General features: G+C 46.3%; 1 pseudogene; it reads left to right on the top strand.

The window, feature by feature from the left end:
* The first annotated feature begins 1645 nt into the window (after nt 1-1645).
* LOC136543322 (uncharacterized) lies at nt 1646-5855 on the top strand (annotated as a pseudogene).
* Nucleotides 5856-19744: the final 13889 nt, after the last annotated feature.

The following is a 19744-nucleotide window of genomic DNA, read 5'->3' as shown; positions in this document are numbered from 1 at the left end:
GTCATTCAGACCACTTACATGTTCTACATTTGGTTGGTTTCAGAGAATGCCTCCCTGCTATGTGGTCTTTGAAGGGAAGAAACCTGTGATTTATTTTACATGGTATGAGTGTGCTAAGCAAGTGCTTAGGGAAGAAGGGGCTATCTATCAGAAGTACAACAACTATGATGATGCTCTTAGAGATTTTAATGCAAGGGTACCTCAAGAACCCTTGCTGTTACCAATTCATGCCCCTCATGGGGATGCAGCATCCCATGAACTGGTGACAGGTCAAGGTTCTGAAATTTATCCTCATTCACCTGGGCTGCAAGACTGTTGCAAAAATGTTGTCATCTTGATCTTGTTTATGGTTGTAGTTGGTCTGTCACTCAAGCTGTTCATGTGTCACAGCTGTTGTTTTAATTAGGCCGATGATGACACAATAGGATGACTGCATTAGCTGGCTACATGCTTTCTGTTAACTTGTTGCCCTTCTCGGCTTGCCAAGGCTGATGGTTGTTGTATTTTGGCCAATGATGACATAATGGATCGATGCATTAGCTGGCTACATATCATTTTGCTGTCTCTTATCTGTTTCTGTGAACTTTTTCGTTTGTTGGCTTCAAAACTTGACTGACCCATGCTTCTGTTCTTCTTTACTGACTTTGATTATCCTATGTAGCCAGTAATGCCATGAATTGTTAAATTAGCATGTCTGAGGCCAACTATTTCATGCTGAAACTTTAATTTGTTGTTGTAACGGTTATGGAAGAGCAACCTCATTCTCCTTTCATTCATGTCCATTTCTGTTTGTTGTTATGGGCCTGGCCGACCACGGCCAAATGACAAACACTATCTCGGTGTGGTAGTTGGTGGCGGTTAGCCTCTCAGCCCGGCTGCCTCTTCGATGACAAACACAGTCTCGCCTGAGCCGGGCTCACTGGGTACATAGGCACAAACAAGAGCTGTTGTACCACTTGGAGCAGACCTGCTCAGGCCTGGGCTAGTTGGGCTGGGCAGACCGGCCAGGTACAGGGTCGCAAACACGCCCCTAGTGACCGTCGTTGTCAATCTGCCTGCTGTGATAGAGGTGTGTCTACAGTAAAATCCCGACTCAAATTCAATTATTTGACAGCACGTGGACGTGGTTGGTGGTAAAAAAATGTCAAACCCCAAGGGCCGGGATAGCTGCTGATGTTCGTTCCGTTCGTTCTTTTCTTTTACTCCGTCGTGACTTTGAATTTGAAGTTTGAATGCTACAGCTAACTACTACAGTACCATTATTCGTTGGTTACTTGGTACTAGTTCACCATTGTATCTGAGCAGAAAGGAGACCCAGCTGAATTCAATGGAATTCCTTTGAAATTTCTCGCTGAATTGCACATTGCACCAGAGCTACTCTGCTCAATCATTCACCTACAGGAATGGCAATGCTTAAGAGTTAAGACTTGACCCGAATGGATTGTTTGTAATCAACTATCGATATCAATAATCATATTAAAAGGAAGCTGAGATGCTGAAGCCTTTCCCCAGGCAGCCAAGAAAATCAGCTGCTGACTGATTGACAGTGACATCAAGAGATGAGGGATCCAAGTATCCAACACACATGTCTACTTTGCTCTGCCTCTCTCTTTTCGGCACATGATTTTCGCCAGAAAGGGTAAAGAAGTTTTTTTATATATAAAAAGGGTAAAGAAGGTTGTTTTTCAACTAAAAAAATAGTGAGGTGGAAGCTTAGAACACAGCTCCTCTTAATTGAGCTGAGTAAGCAAGCAAGCAAAGCTGCCTAATTAAACCCTGAAGAGAGCCCAACGAAGCTCTCTTCTCTGCAGCGCAGCTTCGGCAGCTGGTGGTCTGGTCTACCACTGCCAGGGAGAGGGATCGATCACCCACAGGCCACAGCCATGGCGGCCTGTGCGGCGGCGCGCATGTTCTCGTACAACGCCACCCTCTGCGCCTGCGATCCGGGGTACTACTACTACCTCAGCGGCAACGGCACTGCCAGCTGAGCCCCGATGCCGGGCGGCGGGTGGGGAGACTGGCAGGTGGGCTCCGTGGGCGCGCCGCGGAACCACAGCCTCTACTTCCTGGAGCCGGTGGTCTCGATCTACGCCATCCGCCGCCTCACCCAGTCCCAGGCCGTGATCCTCGAGGCGACCCTCGCGTCACTCCTCTGCTGGCTCGCCTTCTGCGCCGCGGCCAGGTTCGCCGGCCGGGATCCCCGCGGGGAGAAGAGGATGTTCCGGGCCCGGTACTGGGTCAGCCGCCTCGACTGCCTCTTCGACAACAGCCACTGGACGGTCCGTTCCCTATTCCTCTTGTTTGCTGTGCTAATTTCATGCCGATTCTGTACAAATTTAACCAGAAACGAATCAATGCGCTTAGGAATTGCATTGTATTTCGAGTAAGGCCTTGTTTGGATGTGCATGTATTCATCTCAATCAACATGCGTTGAGGTGGATTGGAGTAGAATTGAACTAAATTCCATTCCATTCCACTTCAACACGTATGGATTGAGGTGGACACATGCATCCAAACAAGGCCTAAGTCTTAGTTTGGATTTTGCAAGGTTTATAGATCCACGTGTCTTCGCTAGGTGACTAGTTGCAATATTATTGGCATCAGAAGGTTACATTAGCGGAGCCAGGGCAATTTCTATTATACAAAAATATTTAGCTAGAAAATTACATGGTTCTACTTTGATATAAAGAAAATTTCCTTTCGAACATTGGCGATGAGCCCGGCCGGCAGCCCGGGGTGGCCAGGCGGTGGCTCTGCCACTGGAAGGTTACAATAAATTATGGATGCGTTTCTCTGTGTTGAGAGTTTTATGAAACCATTTTATACTATATAAAATCGGAGTTTACACGCCAGCAACCAACGAACAAGTGATTTTAGTTTGATCAACGTGGAACTGTTTTCTTTGTTTCAGTCAACACTATCTTTGAGTTCTTCAATGATTTATGGGCCTTACCAATCTCCCTAAGTTAACTGAAACTTCCAACTTGCATAGCTTCATTTCCATGACGCGGCTGTTGTCTTAGAATTTATTAAAAAAAAGTTTATCCTGGGTCACATTGTTTTGGCTCCTGAAAATGTCCAGGGGGATCAGCAAGTACTAAGGAAAAGGAAAACCGAGTTGGGTGGCACATTTTCAGTCGCTAGCTTGATCATCTTCACTGGATTATTGACTGTGTAAGTGCTGCTTATAGACCTTTAAAAAAAATCATCAGTTCCTCTGCTTGCTTTTATTAGTTATCATATCTAACTTAATATCAGATTATTACAGGCTCTTGTATCAAGCCATCAAAAGGCGCAGCCTTGAGATGCATCGAGTCAAGCCAGCCAATGCTCCGGACCTGCTGTCTTTCGTGAATGATCTCGAGTTCCACATCACAACCGTCTCCAGCATGTCCTGCACTCAAGCAGTTGCTCCTTCGACGGTAGCAATGGGGACACCAGGCTTCACGGACTTCAGGGTGGTTCCCCTGCCAGCACTGTTCAACTACAGCTGCACAAACACGAGCCAGGGGCCATCCATTACGCTCAGGTGTAATGGATGCCGGGTCCCTCCGAGAGACCACTACGTGTCCTGGCAATTTGTCGACCTGCCAGGGCAGCCAGCAACCGCTGTTGGTTTCCAGTTCAACCTGACCGCAAGGCAACATGGCAACAACCAGCACATGAGCTTTGTGAGTGTACGATGAACTCTGACGGTTATGCTGATGATGGCAAGTTGAAGACGTTTAGGGGAAGAGATTCCAATGTTCTGAAGATCCAGCTGTTCCCTCAGATATTCAATCTTGGTAACCTGAGGCTCTTGCAGCCACTGGTTCAGGACTTCACTCAAGGATCTACGTTTTCTGATGTCAGCAGCTTGAATTCGTCCCTGCAGAACCCCAGGGATGGAGTGGTGAATATTACTCTTTACATAAGTTATCTCTCGGACTACATTGTGGAGATCAGCAATGAGAGTGTAGTAGGCCCAGGTGAGTCTCATCTCATGAAACAATGTCCTTGCACAGATTTTACATTTGTAGCATCTAATGGAGACAGTTATCTGCAGTTAGTATACTCGCAAGTATTGGTGGCCTTTATGCCTTCAGTGTGGCAATTTGTCTCTGCCTCATGGCTCAAGTAAGTCTTTGCCAAATTGGCTTTGTTGTCTGAAAACCTTGCCAACGTTTTTTTTTTTATTTTTTTGCCAATGAAACTAAATAGTTCAACTTTGATTTCTGCATCTTTGCATCCCTTTGCCCTTTCATTTGGTTCCTTCACGTCCACTGTCCATTTGGTTATTATTATGCTTATTCTGTGGCACTGAAACAATGGAATAACGATGAGCTGTCTGTTTATCATAGCAAGAAAATAAAATAAAAGTTATGCAGCTGCTCGTGTTATTAACACATCGTGTTTTCAGTGTGAAGCAAGGATAAAGAAGCTTCATGACGAGGATACCAGAATGCTGAAAATTCTGAGCAAACGACGTGCTCAGCGAAATTGGAATAAGGTGAAGAATGGCTTGATCCAAATTCGATCAGTATATCATTCTGATTGTCTCCATGATCAATAAAGCATATTGATTTTGCTGGTAACAGGTGCGGAAGTTTGTCATGTATACCTGGGGTCTAAGCAGCCTGGACCCATCTGATAGAATCGGTCAGCAGCCTGAAGGGTCCGTGATGGATTCTCTGCATAGGAGGAGAGAACCAATTAGACAAGGAATCTAAGATGCTAACGGACCTAACAGAGTTCCTGGTGAAATGGTACAATATTGGTTCTTTTCAGTAGCTCTTGATGCAACACTCATACAAATCGTTATTTTTGTGATTTAGGAATATTATTTTCTTCTTCCATTCATTTTTTCTTATTCTGTTTGTACCTTACTTCTAATTTAAACTCAAGGAATGAATCTTGTGTAATGTTGCAGGGGGGAAATTGACATTGAAAGAGCTGAGGGAATGCAGCAATGTTGCAGGGGGGAATTGACATAGAAAGAGCTGAGGGAATGCAGCATTCAGGCAGTTCAAGATAGCCTTGATGGATCAAGGCTTTGGATGCAAAGTTGACATAGCCACTTTGACTCATTCCCAACCCTTCCTGACATCCTGCATAGATGGATCTTTTGAAAATTTCCCCTTTGCATAGTCCTGTGCTCCCTGAAGATTTGTCAAGACAAGGAGCAAAAATTGTACAGAGGCAGATTGTCCTTGTCGCTTGCACCTGAAGCTGCAGAGGTAGACTTCCACCATGTTCCTGGTATAACTCATTCACTACTCAACACCCAGTTTTTATTTTCTAGCTAGCATTACACCAAGTCACTAGCACATTGTAAACGAACAGTATACACATCTAGCATCCTATTGTGTCATGAATTTGTGATTGATTACTCAGCTGGTGCTTGGTCAGAATGAATCCAATTGACATAGATGATTAGAATTACTTCCCCAACTTTGTTCATATCATGAAGCAAATGTCAGTTTTAATAAACTGAAATTTGTCCCATCCATTGTATATTTTCAGAGTCAATTTTCCATTTTCCCTCTGTGCATATATGCTTAAGAGCCCTGTCTAGTGAGTGCCATGTTTGACGATGATGGCTGATCTCTACAATTCGTTCGGTTCAGCTTTTCATAGTTCCCACAGAAACAGATGTACAATAATAATAAATTGCCTGAATTCCTATTGCTTCTCAGATTGTCATGCTTGATTGTTTTCATGCACAATTATATCTTGAAAATAATGATATTCCCCATTGAAAATAGTTAAACTGCAAGTCTCGAGGAAAAGGAATTAATAACAAACACTCAAACACTACTTATTTGTACATGATGCTATTCAAGCAATAACATCTTCATATCATTGACGTTGACGATTTATTCATAGTACTGATTCTAGCAGCTGGAGCGAACCTGGTAACCAAACACTTCCACTGACAGCTCTGGTTCCACCATATAGAACTGGGATGGAGCAGTGCTAAGGTATTTATACCCTCAAAATCACATCTTCTTGTTCGCATTGAGCGCGACCAGGTTTGTGGCCCTGTCTCATGTGTTGGAGGGAAAAGAACCGGTGAAAAGGTGCTGGAGACGTTGTTGAGCACCTGCAGAGGCCAGAGGGTAAAGGACAGGGCGAGACCGCCATCCCGCGAGAGCCCGGAGAGAGGGACCGGAGTCTCTCCTCCTGCTCGGTGCACGAGCTGGAAAAGGAGAGCAGCAGCGCAATAGCGAGGCTAAGGCATGGCCGCCGCAAACCTGCTGGCTGCTTGTTTCTCATCGTGCGAGAAAGTAAATTTTGCCGGGCATGTGCTCTCTTGATGTACATCACTGGATATGCATCAGGATGCTTGCAGGTGCAACTGGTGCTTTGGAAAGGGGCTGCTTTTGCAATGGTTGCCAATGCTAACCTTGTGCAGTTGTACTGCAACTATGGGGACAACAAAGGAATAAGGGCATGTTTAGTTCCTCTATTTTGCAAAATAATTTTGGATTCTGGGTCATCTTTTTGCAAAATGTAACTAAACATGGGTGTGAAAAGTGCAAAAAGTTCCCCTCCAAAAAATTTCACATTTTGGACTCCAGACTCCCGAATCCGAAATTTTTCGCCTCGGTCCGCGGCCTGGACGCGCCTGTACCCCTCGCCCGCTCCCTCCCTACCCTATCCATTCGCCTGGCCGCCACTCTCCTTCTTCCTTTCCCCATCTCCATCTCCGCCACTCTCCTCCACCGCCGCCGCGCTGATCTCCCTCACAGCCGCTCCTCTCGGTCTCTCCCCCACCTCCTCCATCGCCAGCCTTCGCCTTCTTCCCCACACTTCCTTCACCGCGGCCGGCCGTGCCCTCTCCACGCGTAGATCGGGCTTTCAAGCCGCGTCCGAGCGCTCATGGACGGATTCGAAGGCAACGGCGGCGGGTACAGAAACGACGACGGCACCCGCGATTTCTTCTCCCAACCGGAGCACTCGTCGGCTTTCAACCTCTACTCCGACCCGCTGGCGCAGTTCCCTAGCTCAAGCTCCATCAGCGCTCAACGGGCCGGCCTCTCCTCCCTCGATCTCAACTCCAACGGTGAGGCTTGGCCCGGAATGGGGAGGTACGAGAACCTCCTACGCTACGGCTAGGACGAAGTAGATGGCGATGTTGTAATGCTTATGTTGTAATGCTTATGAGTGATTGGTGCCTTCAGTTGTAATGGACTTGTGACATTGAATATTTGTACATGAGTTATATGGTTTCTGTGTATGAGTGATTCTGTGCATGCAAATGTGCCGAGCAGCATGCATAGTATGCATGTGCATGGCTGGTATTAATGGTCCAAAAGCATCATTTATTATGGGCAAATCTGTTATCTTTTGTTACAGCTCAAAAATTTTCAGGTACATCTAAACAGGGTCTGAAATTTTTTTGCAGAATTGGGTTTTCACCTTGAAAACATTTCGCAGAAAAGTTTTCAACCCATTTCGCATCTAAACACCACCTAAGTGCCCTTTCCTTGCCCTCACGCGTTTTACTCTTCTTGCAATTCTAAACAACAGTTGTTTCCATTTCCTGACCTCAGGGACCTATCAACAACCATTATGATATACTTCTATATTATATCATTTCTCCTGTATGTCAGGTACCTGAATTTTTTGGTTGAAAACTCCCATCATAGATGGACCTCCATAGATTCTGAGCTCCAAGCACTGTGCTTCTCTCTCTCTCTTTTGTATGCTTCTTTGCTCTCAGCAAAGCACTGTGTACCAGAAAGTTGCAGCACAGCTGCTGAACACTGTAGGAAGCCAAGTGCCGGCACCGTCGACAATTCGGCATCGCTGTGGCATGTGGAGACTGGGGAATGTGTTGGAGTAGGTCCAACGTCCAAGACACCGACAAAAGCATGCGTACACAAATGATCCGTCTAAATGCCACGTACGATTGCCGGCTACGACAGTACGGAGGGCCACGGATGGTGCTGTATCCCACCTAGGGCTTGATCAGTTACCTGCACGATTTTTTTTTATTTTAACATTTTTTAAACTAATTTTAAATCTAACACTATTTTTTCTTCTTCCAAAACTAACACTTTTGGCCGCGCCTATTGCCATGGCGTGGCGAAACGCCTGTGCCGCGCCATGCATAGTGGCGCGGCGGGAGGATGACGTGGCACTTCCACGCGCCATGGCCGCTGACGTGGCACGAGCTGTCGCGTCGCCATGCATGGCGCGGCACTGCCGCGCCCCGGCCCACGGCGCGTCCCTTCGTCAGATGTGTTCTGCTTTGCCGTAGCGATGGTCTGTTCTCCGTTCAATGTACCTTTTTTCAAACTTTGTATCTCGCTTCTATGTCGTTGTACTTGTCCTATTAGATTTTATCTCTTGTTTCAATGTCGCTGCATATACTTTATCGATTTATCGTGACTTGACATAGCACTACGTTGCTTACCCATAGGCCATGCCGCTTTGCTCTGTTACGCAAGACTGGTCATACCGTCTAATCGGAACCAACTTTTTGTAGTCTGAGACGACGTGCGTGTAGATGTTGTTGTCGGTGCTGTAAACAACTACAAGTGCTGCCGCGACGCATTGAAACGAATATGAAGCAAACAAATGAAGTCCGTGCGCAAGTTGACAAGTTGCCACATAACATTTTTATTGGTTCATGAGTCTACAAGTTTCGGACGATAATATTTATTCGACATAACAAACTAAGTCCCAGGAGTGTAAGGATCCCTCGGACGCCTCTGTCTCTTCGGATTTGTAGGCAACACGTTGGGAGTGTAGCCAACGTCGGTGTGGTCGTGTTGCCGGTGCGTACGGCTCATACCCTGTAAGTATATGATATGCACGATTACTTATAATCTTTATGATTGTGGAGCCTACGTATTTAAAGAAACTACCTTTGTTACTACCTGTGAGGCTCCTTGGGTACCAAACGGGGCACCACCTAGCTGAGACATGCCGATCTCGTCCTACGATCAATCGTCCCACTGGTCGTGTTATATGCGAAAGCCCGAGGGGTCGTCGTCGTCATCGTCGTCCTCGTTTGCAGGGTCCTTTCCAGCGCTATGATGTGGTGGTGTACGCACTACGGAAGTGGCACTTGTCACCGGCTGAGAAAAGCCGTCTGGTGTCCCCAAAAAGCCAGAAGACGTGCCACCCGACCATGCCAGGACTGCCGGTTCCACCCAAGGAGTGTCTGAAAGGGTCGAGATGGCGACTAGAGGGGGGGTGAATAGTCTTTTCTAAAACTTAATCGCGTCGGCTAACCGATACAAATGCGGAATTAAAACTATCGGTCTAGCCAAGACTATACCCCACCATATATGTTCACTAGCACCTTGCAAAGATAACAATTATGCAACAAAGGTGCCGGGCTAGTTAGAGCTCTCCTAAACAATTCTAGGAGCAAGGTTACACAAACCTATGCCACTAGTATTTTAAGCAACAAGAGAGCTCCTACACATGCTAGTAAGCAAAAGCACAAAGCTAACAAAGCTCACTAGCAATGCTCAATAACAAGGCAACCAATGCCTAATTAGAGAGCGCAAATACTTAGCTACACAAACTAAGCAATGTGACTAACAAGGTTACTAAAACCAAATTAGCCACGCAAGGGAGCTACTTCTATGCTACACAAGCAAGAAGGTAATTAGCAAGCTACACAAGCTATCTAATTACAAGAGCAACTACACAAGCTTAATATGTATAAAAGTAATTGCAAGCTTGTGTAATAGGGATGCAAACCAACGGGAAGAACAAGGTTGACACGATGATTTTTCTCCCGAGGTTCACGTGTTTGCCAACACGCTAGTCCCCGTTGTGTCGACCGCTCACTTAGTGGTTCGGCGGCTAATTAGCATCACCCGCTAAGCCCGCACGTCGGGCGCTGCAAGAACCTACCCCTTGAGTGAGGGTAGCTCAATGACACGCTTTACTAGAGTTGCTCTTCGCGGCTCCCGCGGGGCGATCACAATGCCCCTCACAAGCACTTCTCCGGAGCGCCGCACAAGCTTCTTGAGCGTTTCGACAGAGACCACCACCAAGCCGTCTAGGAGGTGGCAACCTCCAAGAGTAACAAGCACCACTGGCTTGCAACTCGATCACCTAGTGCCACTCGATGCAACCTCATGATGTAATTGCACTAGAATCGCTCACTCACACAATCGGATGATCGCTATCAAGTATGTGTGAGATGGAGGGCTCCTAAGCACTCTCAAGCATGGACACAAAGTCCCCCAAGGTGCTCCACACCAGCCATGGCCGAAGGCCACTTCTATTTATAGCCCCAAGGGCTAAACTAGCCGTTACCCCTTCACTGGGCAAAAATCGGGCCGACCGGATGCTCCGGTCGTGTTGACCGGACGCTGGACCTCAGCATCCGGTCGCCCGCAGATGGCCACATGTCCCGATTCCAACGGTCACTTGACCTGACCAGATGCAGCAGCTTCAACTAACTGGACGCAGAATCCTCAGCGTCCGGTCGTTTCCAGTAAGCTCCCCGAGGCGTATTTCTTCGACCGGACGCGTCCGGTCCACCTTGACTAGACACAGACCAGCGTCCGGTGTAATACCCTCGGTACTGTGCTGACCGACCAGCTCGACCGGACGCATGCTTCCAGCGTCCGGTGCTTTCAGACCCAGCGTCCGGTCAGTTGACCGACGCCAGCGTCTTCGCGACCAACTCGTTTTCACTTCTAACTTCTTCACCTTTGCTCTAATGTGCCAACCACAAGAATTTGCATCCGGCGCAATAGAAAATAGGCATTCCATTTTCCTGAAAGCGCCGAATCCCGCCAAGCAAGCTCGGTGGGAGGGAGAGAGGGACCCAAACCCATCTCAACCCTGCAAACACCACCTCCTTTGTAAATGTGCCAACACCACCAAGTGTACACCACCATGTGTATGTGTGTTAGCTTTTCACAATCATTTCCCAAAGGATGTTAGCCACTCAACTTGCCATGCCACTCGATCCTAGCGACGATGCAAAGTTAGATCACTCGAGTGGCACTAGATGACCGATATGCAAACAAGTTTGCTCCTCTTGATAGTACGGCCATCTATCCTAAACTCAGTCATAAACTTCTCTACACACCTATGACCGGTAGAATGAAATGCCCTAGGTTATACCTTTGCCTTGCGCATTCCATTCCATCTCCTTCAATGTTGATGCAACACATGCACCAACATGATCAACAATGATATGATCCACTTCATATCATCACGTGATCATATTGGTTCATCGATCTTGACTTCACTTGCTCTTCACCGTTGCCATCGTCCATCGGTGCCAAGCCTTGCTCAAGCTTCACCGCCACGTGGTCCATCACTCCAAAGCCTTCGACTTGCCCTTCACGCTTGCAACCAGTGCATCAAGCCAAGTCTTGTTTTGATCTTCTCCACCTTGATCACATGACTCAATGTCATGTCTCATGTGCATTTAAGCTCCTTCATCATCATATGTGTGAGCTTTGCAACATTTCCAAGCTATTTTCACCTTCATGGCATATGTTGCTCACACACATGTACCTGTAGACTAATCACCTGTGTATCTCACATAAACACAATTAGTCCACCTAGGTTGTCACTCAATTACCAAAACCAAACAAGGACCTTTCAGTGTCCATGCAGCTCAACTTCTGAGCTAGCTTCCTGCAGCTTCGCTTCACCTTCTGCATAAATAGACGTTAAAGTTAGTGCATTTCCCAAATGCATATACACTAAAGAAACATTTTCGGAATGGACAAGTTTATGTTTACCTCCACAAAAGCCTCGAGAACGCCTAGCCCCTGCCCTCTAGACTCATGAAGCCGAAACGCTGCTTCATTGGACATCCTTGACAATTGTGTCGCTTAGGTATAGAAACACGGTTGGACAGTTTTAGTACACATACTTAATACCAAATGGATAACAAATTGTACCATTCGAGTATCTTACCACGTATCTTTGAAGCGGAGCTCTCTGTAGTTGTGTGTCGTCCCTAGTGGCAACGTCGTACACGTCTTCGATCACATCTTCCTCGTCATCCTCATTAATCGCCTCCTCAGTGTATAGGGGCTTGATATGTGTCCTCATAGACCTGTGAAGCCATCACAGGTACTCCTCGAAGGTGTGCTGGTCGTGTGGGGACCCACATCGACTGGCTACCGGTCCCTGTTCTGCCACAACTGGATGTACGCGTTGTGTGTCACGCGCCAATCCTTGGTCTTGTACCTCTTCCTGCGGTCATATCTGCAACAAAATGATTGTTAGTTGTATCATACACACCTCTGAATTGTAGCTTTGTTGTTAGTCGATAACGCACCCGTGCAATTCTTGGTTGGTGGAGTAAAGTGGTGGTGGGTAGCCTATCATTCTTCCAATCTGCCTACAAACCCTGATGGGCAAGTGAATCTCGACCACGTGGAAGAAAATAAGAGGGATATTACAGCAATACTCGTCTGACTCATCCCTAGTGACGGGACTCAGATAGTACTCGAGCTCCAGAGCATCCCAAGGACACTAATACACCTGAACATTTCATAATTGAGTTAGGTTGTGGTATAGTGTACATCGAACAAGACACATGTATGATAGTAAAGAGAGCGTAACCTGGTGCTGTGTCAGGACGTCAAGACCGTCCGTGTACTCCCTGTACTTGCGCCTCGCATTCCCTCTAACTAACTCTGCTTGTGTCCAGATATACAGAGCTGTAGGGAGTGTATCCTGCCTGTTCCAATACTACATTGAACACGATAATAAATTAGCCATTAATAATTTAATCATATGTAACTGCCTCGAAGAATATAGTGAACCGAAGTACTTACCGATAAACCAGTAGCAAGGGGCCTCCCAACGGGCCATCGTTCCCAACACCAAACCTAGAGTAGGTAGGAGCAACCCCGCAAGGTTCACATACCTTGAGGTGCGACGGCAGGTAACGCATAGCTGTCGATACGTCCATACCAGGACTACGCTGCCCTAGCTATACGCCGCTATGTTATCCCACGGCTGGCGTAGTATGTCAAGGAAGATCCAGCTGATGGTGTTGCCTGAGGCATCTGGGAAGAGGAAAGCACCAAGGAAGTGCCACAGCCACACTCTAGCGTATCTGTCGATCTGAGCCTCATCAGCCTGTGGGTCCAAGTAATCAAAGCGCTCTGTGATCCACGATGACAAAACACCAAAACTTTTCCTGAAATTCACCAAAGAAAATGAGACCTGATGGCTGCAGGAAAGCAATGCAAGTATTAAATAGGCTTGAATTGCTCACTTATTTTTCTTGGAAACCTCGTCGTCCGGTGGAAGAAAGCCAGTGAACTGAGCCACCAGCTCCCTCTAGTGATTGTTGTCAACTATACCTATCACTGGAAGTCCCCCTAACCGAAGGCCAAAGATAGCCTTCACGTCCTGCATGGTCAAGGTCATCTCGCCGTAAGGGAGGTGGAACGTGTGGGTCTCAGGGCTCCACCTGTTATAAGAATAGAACGACTGTTAGTTGCCTCAAATTTATTATAAGAATGTTTACGTACAATGAAGGCACTTACACCTGTCTACAGCTATAGTAAGTAGTGCTGGGTCAAGGGGCGGAAGACCGTAGTTGACAACACGAACAAGCTCAAGGAAGCCGACAAGTCGTATGTACGGCGCGTAACGCTCGTCCCACTGGTGCGCCCTGGTGTGCATGTGGGGCCTCAAAGGAGGCAAGGGCACCTCTACGTTGGTGTCACTCAAGAAGTGTGCTCGGTGCGGCTCGCCGTACTCCACCTCAAGAAGGGGGTACAACAGGTGCTGCGTGGGAGGGGCCATCTTGTTACAAATTGATAAACAAAGTGTTAGAGTATTCAAATTAACAATATTCAAATTAACATTATGTAACATTGCAAAATTTGAACTACTTGTTATGCAATAGGAACACAATATGAAAGCACATGTATATATTCAAAGTAACATTAACAGACATATTAAACAACTTCACTAGGAAAATAAGCAACTTCTATGTATTTAAACGGACACAAACGTCATTGAAGCTAGGGGTTCATCAAACCATTCCAAATCATCGTATCACGCACTACTAAGTACCGACACTTGAAAACTAGTATCTATACTGACAACCTTTACTACTATAAACTAACTAAATAATAAATACCTAATCAATCCCTAAACCCAACGGCCTAACTAACAGTAACCTAAACCCTAACTACCTAACCAAACCTTAACTATACTACAACACACAACCTAAACCCTAAAAACTACCTACCTAAATAAACAAATTCACTAACCTAACTATACTAAATCACTAACCCTAACTATCCTAAATCACTAACCCTAACTAAAATAACATTCATAATAACAAGAAATCGAGATATGGAGCTACCTTGATATGAGCCGAAGGAGAGGAGGCGGCGCTGTGAAAGCTCTAGTTTAGTTTTGGTGAATTGATGAAACCCTTAGTGCTAACCTAGTTTATCAAAGTGATTACGAGATAGGTAGCACATTCCAAGTGGTAAAATAAATGAAGATCATGACATGACGATGGTGATGCCATGGTGAAGATCATGACATAACCCTTAGTGCTTGGACTTGAAAAGAAGAAAGAGAAAAACAAAAGGCTCAAGGCAAAGGTATAAGTGGTAGGAGCCATTTTTTTGTTTTGGTGATCGAGACACTTAGTGAGTGTGATCATATTTAAGATCGATAGCCATACTATTAAGAGGGGTGAAACCCGTATCGAAATGCGGTTATCAAAGTGCCACTAGATGCTCTAACTCATTGCATATGCATTTAGGATCTAGTGGAGTGCTAACACCCTTGAAAATGTTTATGAAAATATGCTAACACACATGTGCACAAGGTGATACACTTGGTGGTTGGCACATTTGAGCAAGGGTAAGAAACTTCACCAGTGGAGTGTCCGCCCGTAGAGTGCGGACAGTCCGACGGTGCCACCGGCGCCCTATACAGAAAAGACAGGGTTTCACAGAATGCACCGAACACTGGTCACGCAGTGATCGGACACTAGGGCCATGCATCTGGTCAATAGCAGCAGTGAGCGTGCTGTCTCGGTCTTATGACCGAATGATGGCGCGAAGAGTGATCGGACGCTCAGGGCCTGTGTCCGGTCAATGCTGACGTGGTGGCGCACTGAGGAGATAGTGAGTGACCGGACGTATCCGGTCGTGACTGATACCTTACTAGAAACGACCGGACGCTGGGGTCCTGCGTCCGATCACTTCAAAGTAGCACGTTCGATCACAACTTAAATGTACTGATGACCGTTGAGATCGGGCGATCAGTGTTGAAAGCAGGGGACACGTGGCACGCATCGCGCGATCGGACGCTGGAGTCCAGCATCTGGTCGATCTGACCGACGCGTCCGGTCGCCCTGTTTTTGAGTGGACTGAGGAGCCAATGGCTCTATTTCGTGGAGGCTTCTATTTAAGCCCCATGGTCGGCTCAAGCTCACTCTCTTGGCCATTTGCATTGATATAGCAAAACTAACTCTGCTTGTGTCCAGATATACAGAGCTGTAGGGAGTGTATCCTGCCCGTTCCAATACTACATTGAACACGATAATAAATTAGCCATTAATAATTTAATCATATGTAACTACCTCGAAGAATATAGTGAACCGAAGTACTTACCGGTAAACCAGTAGCAAGGGGCCTCCCAATGGGCCATTGTTCCCAACACCAAACCTAGAGTAGGTAGGAGCAACCCCGCAAGGTTCACATACCTTGAGGTGCGACGACAGGTAACGCATAGCTGTCGATACGTCCATGCCAGGACTGCGCTGCCCTAGCTGTACGCCGCTATGTTATCCCACGGCTGGCGTAGTATGTCAAGGAAGATCCAACTGATGGTGTTGCCTGAGGCATCTGGGAAGAGGAAAGCACCAAGGAAGTGCCACAGCCACACTCTAGCGAATATGTCGATCTGAGCCTCATCAGCCTGTGGGTCCAAGTAATCAAAGCGCTCTGTGATCCACGATGACAAAACACCAAAACTTTTCCTGAAATTCACCAAAGAAAATGAGACCTGATGGCTGCAGGAAAGCAATGCAAGTATTAAATAGGCTTGAATTGCTCACTTATTTTTCTTGGAAACCTCGTCGTCCGGTGGAAGAAAGCCAGTGAACTGAGCCACCAGCTCCCTCCAGTGATTGTTGTCAACTATACCTATCACTGGAAGTCCCCCTAACCGAAGGCCAAAGATAGCCTTCACGTCCTGCATGGTCAAGGTCATCTCGCCGTAAGGGAGGTGGAACGTGTGGGTCTCAGGGCTCCACTTGTTATAAGAATAGAATGACTGTTAGTTGCCTCAAATTTATTATAAGAATGTTTACGTACAATGAAGGCACTTACACCTGTCTACAGCTATAGTAAGTAGTGCTGGGTCAAGGGGCGGAAGACCGTAGTTGACAACACGAACAAGCTCGAGGAAGCCGACAAGTCATATGTATGGCGCGTAACGCTCGTCCCACTGGTGCGCCCTGGTGTGCGTGCGGGGCCTTAAAGGAGGCAAGGGCACCTCTACGTCGGTGTCACTCAAGAAGTGTGCTCGGTGCGGCTCGCCGTACTCCACCTCAAGAAGGGGGTACAACAGGTGCTGCGTGGGAGGGGCCATCTTGTTACAAATTGATAAACAAAGTGTTAGAGTATTCAAATTAACAATATTCAAATTAACATTATGTAACATTGCAAAATTTGAACTACTTGTTATGCAATAGGAACATAATATGAAAGCACATGTATATATTCAAAGTAACATTAACAGACATATTAAACAACTTCACTAGGAAAATAAGCAACTTCTATGTATTTAAACGGACACAAACGTCATTGAAGCTAGGGGTTCATCAAACCATTCCAAATCGTCGTATCACGCACTACTAAGTACCGACACTTGAAAACTAGTATCTATACTGACAACCTTTACTACTATAAACTAACTAAATAATAAATACATAATCAATCCCTAAACCCAACGGCCTAACTAACAGTAACCTAAACCCTAACTACCTAACCAAACCTTAACTATACTACAACACACAACCTAAACCCTAAAAACTACCTACCTAAATAAACAAATTCACTAACCTAACTATACTAAATCACTAACCCTAACTATCCTAAATCACTAACCCTAACTAAAATAACATTCATAATAACAAGAAATCGAGATATGGAGCTACCTTGATATGAGCCGAAGGAGAGGAGGCGGCGCTGTGAAAGCTCTAGTTTAGTTTTGGTGAATTGATGAAACCCTTAGTGCTAACCTAGTTTATCAAAGTGATTACGAGATAGGTAGCACATTCCAAGTGGTAAAATAAATGAAGATCATGACATGACGATGGTGATGCCATGGTGAAGATCATGACATAACCCTTAGTGCTTGGACTTGAAAAGAAGAAAGAGAAAAACAAAAGGCTCAAGGCAAAGGTATAAGTGGTAGGAGCCATTTTTTGTTTTGGTGATCGAGACACTTAGTGAGTGTGATCATATTTAAGATCGATAGCCGTACTATTAAGAGGGGTGAAACCCGTATCGAAATGCGGTTATCAAAGTGCCACTAGATGCTCTAACTCATTGCATATGCATTTAGGATCTAGTGGAGTGCTAACACCCTTGAAAATGTTTATGAAAATATGCTAACACACATGTGCACAAGGTGATACACTTGGTGGTTGGCACATTTGAGCAAGGGTAAGAAACTTCACCGGTGGAGTATCCGCCCGTAGAGTGCGGACAGTCCGACGGTGCCACCGGCGCCCTATACAGAAAAGACAGGGTTTCACAGAATGCACTGAACACTGGTCATGCAGTGATCGGACACTGGGGCCATGCGTCTGGTCAATAGCAGCAGTGAGCGCGCTGTCTCGGTCTTATGACCGAACGATGGCGCGAAGAGTGATCGGACGCTCAGGGCCTGCGTCCGGTCAATGCTGACGTGGTGGCGCACAGAGGAGACAGTGAGTGACCGGACGTGTCCGGTCGTGACTGATACCTTACTAGAAATGACCGGACGCTGGGGTCCTGCGTCCGATCACTTCAAAGTAGCACGTTCGATCACAACTTAAATGTACTGATGACCGTTGAGATCGGACGATCAGTGTTGAAAGTAGGGGACACGTGGCACGCATCGCGTGACCGGACACTGGAGTCCAGCGTCTGGTCGATCTGACCGACGCGTCCGGTCGCCCTGTTTTTGAGTGGACTGAGGAGCCAATGGCTCTATTTCGTGGAGGCTTCTATTTAAGCCCCATGGTCGGCTCAAGCTCACTCTATTGGCCATTTGCATTGATATAGCAACCTTATGAGCTTAGCTAAAGCCCTCCCACTCATCTCCATCATTGATCCATCATCATTGTGAGATTGAGAGAGAATCCAAGTGCATTGCTTGAGTGATTGCATCTAGAGGCACTTGGTATTCGTGTTTCGCTGTGGAATTCACTTATTTCTCTTGGTGGCTGCCGCCACCTAGACGGCTTGAAACAGCGAGGATCGTCAAGTGGATGTTGGTGATTGTCTCCTGCTCCGATCGTGGTGATTGTGAGGGGTCTTGTGCCTTCCTCGGCGGAGCACCAAAAGGTAACTCTAGTGGATTGCTCGTGTCATTGAGTTACCTCACTTGTGGGTAGGTTCTTGCGGTGTCCAATTGTGTGGACGAGGTTCGTGCAATACCTCTTAGCCGTTGAATCACCTAGTGTTGGTCGACACAACGGGGACTAGCGTGCCGACAAGCACGTGAACCTCGGGAGAAAAATTGGTTGTCTCTTGCCCTTTGGTTTTCTCCTGGTGATTGATTTAGTATTCATCTTGTGATTGGTTCACTCCTCTACACGACGGTATAATCACCCTACTCGCTCATTTATATTCTTTCAAACTAGTTGTAGCAAGCTCTTTAGTGTAGCTAGAATTGAGAGCTTGCTTTGTAGTTTAAGTTCATCTAGTAGAGCTCTTTAGTGTAGCAAGTGTGAGAGCTCTTAGTGAGTAGCGACATAGCAAATTATGTGTTTAGTGATCGTAGCAACTAGAATTGTTGGATATGTGGCTTACAACCCTTGTAGAGCTAGAGCAAGTTTGCATTTCGTTATTTGTTATACTAATCAAATTGCTCTAGTTGATTTATAGATTTTTAAATAGACTATTCATCCCCCCTCTAGCTACATTAGGACCTTTCACGCTGGCAGGCGAGGCGGCGGCGCTGGGTGGGCGGGGGTGCAGGCGGCGGCGACGTTCGAGGGCGAGGGCGGGCGCAGTGGGGGCGTCGTGGGCTTTAATTGGGCCTTGCCGCGCCACCAGCGATGGCGCGTCACAGCCGTGCCAAGATGGGTGGCGCGGCAGACCTTGCCACGACGACGCCACGTCATCCTCCCGCCGCGTCGCCATGCATGACGCGGCACAGGCTTTTCGTCGCGTTATGGCAATAGGCGCGGCCAAAAGTGTTAGTTTTGGAAGAAAAAAAACAAACGGTGTTAGATTTTAAATTAGTTTACAAAAAGTGTTAAAAATAAAAAAAATGAAAATTCACCTGCACAACCCCTTATCCGGATCTCCTACTGCAATTTTACTTGTGTTTGATTACCTGCACAATTTTACTTGTGTTATATACCTAGCTTCGAGTTATTTTTTTTAATTATTGTCATGTGTGAGACCTGTCAACTGATCTTATTTATTCTTGATCTCTTTAAAATAAAAATAAAAAAGAGCAAGATGGTACTACACAGAGATCTTATTCATAGCTAATCATATCATAGTCGCACTCAAGTATTAAACAGTTTGTAGACAATTAAATAGACAATCCTTTA

This window comes from Miscanthus floridulus, chromosome 1, assembly GCF_019320115.1.
Source record: "Miscanthus floridulus cultivar M001 chromosome 1, ASM1932011v1, whole genome shotgun sequence".
In the NCBI taxonomy this organism is placed as follows: domain Eukaryota; kingdom Viridiplantae; phylum Streptophyta; class Magnoliopsida; order Poales; family Poaceae; genus Miscanthus; species Miscanthus floridulus.
The sequence above is the reverse complement of the archived record's forward strand: the minus strand, read 5'-3'. Positions and strand labels throughout refer to the sequence as shown.